The following is a 10,043-nucleotide window of genomic DNA, read 5'->3' on the forward strand; positions in this document are numbered from 1 at the left end:
CTGTTCTTATATCCTGATAGTTTACCCAATTGTTTTGTATTATTTGAGTTTTACCTTTGTTTAGTGAATAACCTGCAAACATACCGAAGTGTGCGGCCTCTTGTTCAAATTCTATAATAGCCGACCCTGGATCTGGTGTAACAACTGCCACGTCATCAGCGTATGCAAGCGTCTTATACTCATGTCCATAAAATCCAATTGGGAGAATGTTTAGGTTTCCCTCTAATCTTCTCAGAAGGGGGTCTAGATATAAGGCGAATAGTAATGGTGAGGCCGGGCAGCCCTGTCTTGTACCTCGCTTTATGCGTATGCCCTCCGTGTACCCTCTGTTTATCCTCACCTTAGCTGTTGGGTTTAAATATAACGCTTTTATGGCCTTTATATAGCCTGTACCTATCCCAAACCATTCCAAAACTTTCCACAGATAGCTCCAGGAGACCCTGTCAAAGGCCTTCTCTGCGTCCAAAAAGATAGCCGAGGCAGGATCTCCTGCAGCACCCGCAGCGTCCAAAATGGTAAACATCCTCCTTGTGTGTTCCGTAGTCCCTTTACCCGGAATGAAGCCGTGCTGCGTTGTATATACCAGCCCCTCAATTACCCTGCTAAGCCTATGTGAAAGGGCCTTAAAGTATATTTTTGCATCCGCATTCATGAGCGTAATTGGCCTATATGAGCCAGGATCCAGGTGCGATTTATTCTTTTTCAGAATAACTATAATACTTGCTCCGGCCCATGATTGTGGTATATTTTCCCCCATCTGTGCATGCCTTAGAATTTCTAACATATCAATCCCCAAAGTGTCCCAGAAAACCCTATAAAATTCTGCCGGAATTTGGTCGGGCCCTGCGGCCTTCCCTGAGGGGAGTTTCATTACCGCATTATGTATTTCACCCAGTGTTAATGGTAGCTCCATAGCCTCTTTATCCTCCAAGATCAATTCTTTGTGAGGGATTCCTGCCAAGTAGTCCTCTATCACCTCATCCCCAATTCTCAGGTCTTGATCATATAGTTCTGAGTAGAATTCCCTAAACACCTCCCTCACATCTTCCACCTTAGTTACCACTTTCCCCCCTTTATTCTTAATTTCTTTGATTTCCCCGGCTGCCAGGTCTTGTCTGGTACGGACTGCTAGCAAATGTCCAACCCTCTCATTAAATTCATAACATTTTTCCTTTTTTGCTAAATAATTGCTCGCTGCTTTGTTAGCCAATCTTTCACCAGTCTCTGCCTTTTTCAGCTCTGTTTCTAATAAGATCTGCTCGAGGGGTTCTTGACTCCTGACCGCCTGAATAAGTTGTTGTTCTAACTTCATTAAGTCTTGTAGCCTACTAGTCAAATCCAGTTTCTCTTTCTTACTCCTATGTAGAGTATAAGCCAGTGTTTCCCCCCTTACCCCTGCCTTAAATGCGTCCCAAACCATCCCTGTAACTGCCGTACCTCTATTTACCTCCCAGAATTGTCTAATCCATACCTTCATTCTGCTGACATAATCAGGTTCCTTAAGTAGCCTCCTTTCGAATGTCCAGTTATATTCTTTGTAACATGCGTTACAATTCTGGGAGATAGACAGCACCAATGGATTATGGTCTGAGAAGACCCGAGGTAACATTTCTATTTTCACTTCTGGTAATAAGGGACTAGAAACTAAGAAATAATCCAGTCTTGCTATACTTTTGTGGGGAGCAGAGTAGAAAGTGCTACCTGTCCCCGCAGGATTATATGCCGACCAAACATCTACCAGTGCGTTGTTATTCATTAAATTAGCAATAGCCCTTCTTGTTCTTTTCTTACGGTCTCCCAACATCCCCCCTCCCGTCATACCCAACCCTGACAAACCATTAATATTAAAATCTCCACAAAAGATTACTGGTTCTGGCCATAATGCCAATTCAATGTCTAAGAGATCAAATAAGTCAGGTTCGTCTTCATTAGAGCCATAAACAGAAACAATTGTATATCTGCCTCCAGTTGTTATTTCTCCCTCTACCATTACCCATCTACCTTCAGCGTCTTCCTTCTTTCTCTTTACTAGCACAAATCCTTTTTTTGCAAAAATAGCGACTCCCTTTGACTTAACATCTTGCTGTGTATGTGCTAAAACTTCATACCCTAACTGATCCATAAGATATTTATCTTTTCCTCTCACGTGTGTCTCCTGAAGACAGATAACATCCAGTTTTAATAATCTACACATGGCCGCTACCTTCTGCCTTTTCCCGCCATCATTCAAACCACAAATATTAATGGTAGCAAGTCTTATTGCCATCTGATTTTAAAATAAAGCCCACAATCACTTTCCTCTAAATTTTTTATTGCCACCTGTTTGTGCCTGCGTATCTTCTTACTTTGTGCTGTGCATACCCTTAGTTCCTCACCACCACCTTCCCAAACCCCCCTCCCTCAACCCCCCCTTTTCCCCCCTCCCCTTGCTAACCCCCCCCTGTTACAGGCAAATAGGTCAATCTTGACCTATGTGTGGCTGCTCTCTACTGTAGTGTCGCCTCCTTCTCCCACCCAAGTTACTCGTATTAACATAGTCCATACTCTTAGTATCTTCATATGCACCCTATGCTGGTTCCGATTCCTTACTCTTCCTGCCTTTCTGATTCTCTGTAATCTCTGCGAGGTATTCGCCTGCCTTTACTTCCGAAAAGAACATTCTGGTGCGTCCCCCTGTGATAACTTTTAGCTTAGATGGATACATCAGATATGCTTCAGAACCCTGTCGTTGGAACGGAGTGATAAGCTGCCTGAGTTTCCACCTCCTTTCCACGGTCGTATGACAAAAGTCAGGCCTAGTAAAAAAGGTAATTCCTTCAACTGACTTTTTCCTATCTGGTCTTGCAGACTCCATAATTTCCTGCCTGGCCAAGAAATTACCAAAAAAAACCAACATTGCCCTAGGTAGACCATTCTGATTAGTGCCTCTTCCTCCCTTCTGCGTTAGTGGGAATCTATGCGCTCTCTGTACTTCAAGTTCCCACTGCCACTGCGCCTCTGGGTATGCGTCTTTTAGTAATTTAATCATAAACCCCCTTGGGTCCTTCCCTTCCAGTCCTTCCTCTAGGCCCAAAAAGCGTAGGTTGTTCCGTCTTTGGCGATTTTCGAAATCTTCCAGCTTCCACTGTAAGTCCTCGATCACTTTTCCTTGCTCTGTTCTTACATTCTGCCAGTCCGTGACTTCATCCTCCAGTCTTCCAGTTCGCTCTTCAACTTGTTCCACCCTGCCTTCCACCTCCACATATTTCCTATTCATTTTCCTGATGCTCGCTTGTATTTTCTTGGTGTCTTGTCTCGCTCTTCTACTTTCTAAGCGAGCCTCTAGGTGCATTTGTTTGAGCATGGAAAACATTCCATCCAAAGTCGCTTGAGGTGGAATATCAGATACGTCTTGAGAAGCATTTAAGGGGTAATTCTCAGGTGCGTCACCCAAGTCTTGTTCCTGATACATTTTGGCGGTGCTACCATAATCCCATAGCAGCTTCCTATTTGTACTTGACGCTGCTCTGTCTAAATCTCTTTCTCGCCTTATCATAGTTCTTCTTCTTTTCTTTTGTGTTTCCTTACTTCTATGCTCGCTGGAAAGAGATTCTTCTGACTCAGTTCCTGATGAGAGATCTGTGGTAATGCCCTCCTCCTCTGACCCCAACAGAGAAGAGTCTGAGCCCTCAGTCACTGAGTAGAATTTTTCCACCTCCGGCTCCCGCTTGAGGCGTACACGTCTGCAGCCCCGGGTGCCTAGCAACCGCCGTACTTGCGTCCTCGCGGTCGGCGAGAACGGCTTCCGCGTTTACCTTCGTGGTCGGCTCTGAGATGCATCCAGTAACCACGATTGTAGGCTGGCTTCTCCCCGCAAATGCCTCCGTAACGGTGGACTGCCGCAGATCTCTACTGGAGACAGGTACAGTGTTCGTATGTTTTGGCGCTCCGCCGTCCGATTGCGAGCGCCTCTGTTGTTGTGTCTGTCCTTTGGCTCCAGGAGCTCCCGCTTGTGTTTCTTGTAATGTCGCTTTGGAGTCGGCCTTAGAATCGACCTTTTCCTTTTCTTTGATAGATTTCTCTCCTTTCTTAACTTGCATCTTTTGGGCAGTATTGCTTGGAACAGTAGCTGCTGTGGCTCGCTTGTTCAGCGTGGCTTTTGGGATCGCGCCAGTACGTTGCGACATCCTCAAACCTGTAGTGATACCATAAACCAGCACTTTCCTTAAATGTTCACCGTAATAGAGTCTCAGGGTTGTAATCACCTTCCGCAATATCTTGATACCAGTAGATTCTTTAGTGCCTACTTTACTGCAGGAAACTCCTCGGAAATTCAGCATATTTTACTCTTACATCCAGCCTCGTAGTCCATGGGTCCAGGAGAAGGAGTAGGTGCGACTGCTCTCTACAGCAGCATAGCGGCCATCTTGCCTCTCCACCTATAGCATTTTTAATGCAATATGTGTTGTATTTACGTGACTTAGATGTATTGATATTACAAATAGCAATGGCTTTTACATTTTTTAATAATTAATACTTAAATAAAAGTTATTGTAATTTATAATGGCAATAGCTTAAACTTTTGTAAATAACTTTTGTGAAGATTATGTTCAGTGTATTTTATTGTGACCAAAACCCAAGAACAGAAGTGAAATATTAACCTCTTTTTGTGACATCCATACAAATATAATAGAGAGCCCATACCTGTGAGGCGGGTAATCTCAGGAACCACAGCACCAATGACAACACCCAATACAGCATTGGAAAGGGCAGTTGCAGCAAAAGGACATAGGCTTTGCAGACACCCACCATATACATTTAGAAGGTAAAAGAATTGTGCCAGCAAAGTAGTCCCTTGTGGTCATGTCTGCGTTGTGCTGTGGGCATGTGCTGGGGGCGTGACAAACGCGGGGGCGTGTGGTACGTTCCGCCCTTCATGCCATGTCTCATATCGTGTGCTAATCCCACCCTGCTCCCTTTAAATACCCCTGCACCCCATAATCATAACCCACCCTTACTCCTTAAAATACACCAACACTAAGCCATCTTAACCCTATAAATATACCCTGTACCCCAAAACTCAAACCTATCCCTAAACCCTAAAAATACCCCTGTACCCCAAAACCCAAACCTAGCCCTGAACCCTATAAATACCCCTGTACCTCAAAACCCAAACCTACCCCTGAACCCTAAAAATACCCCTGTACCCCAAAACTCAAACCTAGCCCTGAACCCTAAGAATACCACTGTACCCCAACACCCAAACCTACCCCTGAACCCTAAAATACCCCTGTACCCCAAAACCCAAACCTAGCCCTGAACCCTAAAATACCCCTGTACCCCAAAACCCAAACCTACCCCTGAACCCTAAAATACCCCTGTACCCCAAAACCCAAACCGAGCCTTGAACCCTAAAACTACCCCTGTACCCCATAGCCCAAAACTATATCTGAACCCTTAAAATACCCAAACACCCCAAAACATATACCTCAGTACCCCAAAACATATACCCTTATACCCATACTTACCTTATCCAATCATTAAAAAAAACATGCTTTTACCATTCATGCATTTACAATGAGTTTTGTTGTAAATGTATGCGTGGTAAAAGCATATAAAATGTAATGCCATGCGTTATAATGGCATTGCGGAGTCATGGTACTTTTGTAATGAAAGTATGCGGAGTGATGGTATGCGGAAAGAAAGTTGCTGAATAATGGGTGTTTACCCTCTCCTAGTAAGTACATTGGTGGCACGGCGGCCCACATCTCCAGCAACATACTCATATTTTTTCACCACCCATTTGAAAAATGCACAGGACTCTCTCATTGATGGCCAGCACCGACATACACTTTTAGACACACCTCCCACCACAAGTTCTAGAATTGCGAACTTTAGAGCTGGGGAGCTACGTTCGAATCTCGGCATCAGCTCAACATCCTGTGATTCCAGGCAAATTGCTTTGTCTCCCCGTGCCTACCACAAATGAATGTATTCGTCTGTAATGTAAATTGTGCTCATGCCATGTTGTCGAGTTCGCACTATATAATATTGCAAGGAAAAATAAAGTAGGGAAACTCGAGTTCACACACTACTGAACGCGCACTCTTAAGTGCATCAGCAGTGCACTGTGAATCGGAGCATTTCACAGGCCTGTCACAGATAAGAAATGCTATCTAAACGAAATCCTACAAAACAATATACTGCTGGCCGGCAGCAATTCATACCCGGACAACGTCGGGACGGGCTGCTAGTTTGTAATAAAGCTTGAAACATTGAGAGAACATATTTGAACCAGTTGATGTTGAATGGTTGCACAGATTGATGCTGTGGTGGCGACGAGTGATGCTGCAGCGTTCAGTGATGCTGTGGTAGCTCATAGTGATGTTGTGGTGCCCCTTAGTGAGGTCGATAGATAGAGTGAAGGTGATAGAAAGATAGGTAGATAGATAGATAGATAGATAGATAGATAGATAGATAGATAGATAGATAGATAGATAGACAGATAGATAGACAGACAGATAGACAGACAGACAGATGGATAGATAGATAGATAGATAGATAGATAGATAGATAGATAGATAGATAGATAGATAGATAGATAGATAGATAGATAGATAGATAGATAGATAGATAGATAGATAGATAGATAGATAGATAGATAGATAGATAGATAGATAGATAGATAGATAGATAGATAGATAGATAGATAGATAGATAGATAGATAGATAGATAGATAGATAGATAGATAGATAGATAGATAGATAGATAGATAGATAGATAGATAGATAGATAGACAGGCAGAGTGTGGGCGATAGATAGGTAGATAGTGAGGTAATAGAAATTTTCAGGTAGCTAATGTGTCCCCCACTCGCACCCTATCCATGCACCCATGTTCCATGTATGTCGTGTAACTTCTGTTCTGTGTATGCTAGACAGACGCAAATACATTTGCGTCCATCCTTAACATGTAAGCTATCCAACCATACCAAGAAGTCTCGTTAAATATGTTCCTAGGTATACGGTGCCACCGTCTTTACATGGTGCACTTCTGAAATCCGCACACGTTTTCTCCATGTTTTCTGGCCCAGTCGAGCTAGGCCCTTAAACGAGGCCTCTCTGCCTCATCTCTCCTGTCTCCGAAAGCTGTACGCATCCCTGACCCCTGCCTTACTTCCTGCCAGCGCAGCGGTGCCCGGCTCGGCCTGGATTGCCTGCCAAATACATGTTTTACCTACAGTTATCTGCTCAGCCTCCTCGAAAACACATTCCAGTCTAGTGAAATAGGTAAACAGCTTCCCGGCGGCAGAGCAAAGGGCTCGGCCTTTTCTGTCTTCCTTGCAAGTGATTGACTCCGTTACCATGGTAGGCCCACGGTTCCACACGTTGCACCAAGACACGTATGCACGCACCAGCCTCCAGTATTGGATGGCCCCTGCCCGAGAGACCTTTTACTTCAGACACTACATCCTCCAAACATAAGATACTAGATATGTTATAGGTACAGGTTGCCCTGACACTCCAGACACCAGTCTCCTCCACTAGTGCTAAAGTCAAAGCCCCCAGTTTCACGTCATGCTAGTTGCGCGCGCATCCGGGTTAAGGGTTTCTGCTGATTCTGCAACTTTTCTCTATGCATCCACCCACATGTGACGATTCTTGTGACGTTTCTCTGACATGTACAGTGCACGCCCATGTGTACGCCTCTTTTTCACGCCTCCTCTTACGCACATGTGTTCTTATCTCGCTCTTTTCACCTGTAACGCCTACTATATTGGATTCAATTGTGCTACTTTACTATATATAATGTGTAATGTTAATAAAATGTTGACTGTCCCTTCCTGAACCTTAGAGGTGACGGAACATGATGCTCCATCCTTAAGGATAATGCCATTAAAGCCCGTATGACTCAGATACCACGGACTCTGCCTCTCATTTGAATGAGCTGTCTTGTAATGATAATTATACGGAAAAATGACCAGGTAAATTTATTTACCACATAATTTGGCGCCCGAACAGGGACCCCCCCTTCCCCACTCGCCGGTGAAGTCACGCGGCTTTCGACCCCTTCTACAACCCCGACGGAAACCGTGCACGTTTGCGGGGTTTCCCGCTATCTTCCCTCGGGTCCACGAGGGAGACGGAGACTGCGGTCCGGCGTCCAGACGAGGCGGTGAGGAATGCGGAGGATCCCAACCAGAACACTAGTCGAGAGATCAAGGTCCGAGGTGTCCGGAGGCCCACCTGTTCCGAAGCGCATGCGTGGTAGCGTGATGTGTGCCAGTCCGATGTCGTAGCAGTCCAGTCCAGTCCAGAGTCCAGTCCAGTTTCCGAGGCCTTCAGTTTCTTGCTTCCCGGTGAGTACCGTTGTTGGGAACGCATCTAGATGGGTTCATTGATTTGTGCCCGGCGAGTCGGGCACAAATCCGAGTCGGGCAAGAATGACTCCTCGGAGGAGGTAGAAGGGGCACAAAGTATCCCCTTCGAAGCTCCAATTCTGTGCCCAGCAAGTGGTATACCTTGGGCACTTGCTGTCCAAGAGGGGTAGACAGTTGACACCAGATCGTATCCAGTTAATTGCACATCTGCCACAACCCAAGACTCAAAAGGAAGTACGGGCCTTTATTGGCCTCACTTCGTACTGCAGACAATGGATTCCCCAGTATGCATTTCTAGCCAAGCCACTCATACAGTTGACAACACAGGAGGCAGCGACTTCGACTGTCCTCCCTTGGACTCAGGAACATACACAAGCTTTTAATGACTTGAAGAAAGCCTTATGTCAAGCACCAGTTTTAGCGACACCATGTTACAGCAAACCTTTTACACTTTTTGTCACTGAACGCGATGGCACAGCGTTGTCCGTTCTCACACAAGATCAAGCAGGACACCATAAGCCTTGTGCTTATTTTTCTAGTACATTGGATCCAGTAGCCCAGGCTCTGCCTGCGTGCTTGAAATCAGTTGCAGCAACAGCTCTAGCTATCAGACAAAGCGATTCAATAGTGTTAGGACATCCTTTGACAGTACAGGTTCCACATTCCGTGGAAGTACTTCTGAACCGTACACAGACTCAACACTTGACCATAGCACGGTTGACAGGTTATGAATTGACACTGTTCCAGCCACACATAGAAATCAGACGCTGCAACATACTCAATCCTGCCACATTGTTACCCTCGAGTACAACAGATCCAGCACCACACGACTGTGTAGAAGTCATTAATACAGTGACGAAGCCCCGACAAGACTTGACAGATATTGCATTGACCAATACAGACTTGACACTTTACGTGGATGGTTCATGTATGAGAACAAGTACAGGAGAATTAGTGGCCGCCTATGCAGTGACCACTGAATCTGAAGTCATAGAAACACACCGTATTGACACACTATCTGCTCAAGCTGCAGAGCTCATTGCTCTGACCCAAGCCTGTATAATAGCCAAGAACAAGAAAGTTAACATATACACAGATTCACAGTATGCATTCGGAGTCGTTCACGACTTCGGAGTTCTTTGGGAAGAGAGAGGTTTCTTAACTTCTCACGGTACCAAGATCCAGCATGGTCCCCTTATTCAAGCTCTGTTAGACGCAATACACTTGCCTACAGCCATAGCCATCATAAAGTGCAAAGCACATACTAAAGTCACCGACACTATTTCCCAGGGTAACGACCTGGCCGATCGTACAGCCAAATTCACAGCTCAGACAGACATTCCGACTGGCATGACAAAAATGGACACACCTACACTGACACATTGCCTGACAGTGAAGGATCCCATTCTAGATATACTCGACATACAGACACATGCCACACCAGACGAAATCAAGAAGTGGACTGAACAAGGAGGGATCCGAACAGATCAGGGATGGATGACGAAGGGACGAGCCACATGGTTCCTCCCCGACTCTATGGTTCAAGTCATTATCAACACAGCACATAGTCCAGCACACTTAGGAGAGAAAGCCATGTTAGACAGTTTACAGAATCTCTGGTACAACAAACATTTACGAGCAGCCGCAAAACAGAAAGTGCGTACTTGCATGATCTGTTGTCAGTT

Source organism: Lissotriton vulgaris, chromosome 5 (assembly GCF_964263255.1).
Source record: "Lissotriton vulgaris chromosome 5, aLisVul1.2, whole genome shotgun sequence".
Taxonomy (NCBI): Eukaryota; Metazoa; Chordata; class Amphibia; order Caudata; family Salamandridae; genus Lissotriton; species Lissotriton vulgaris.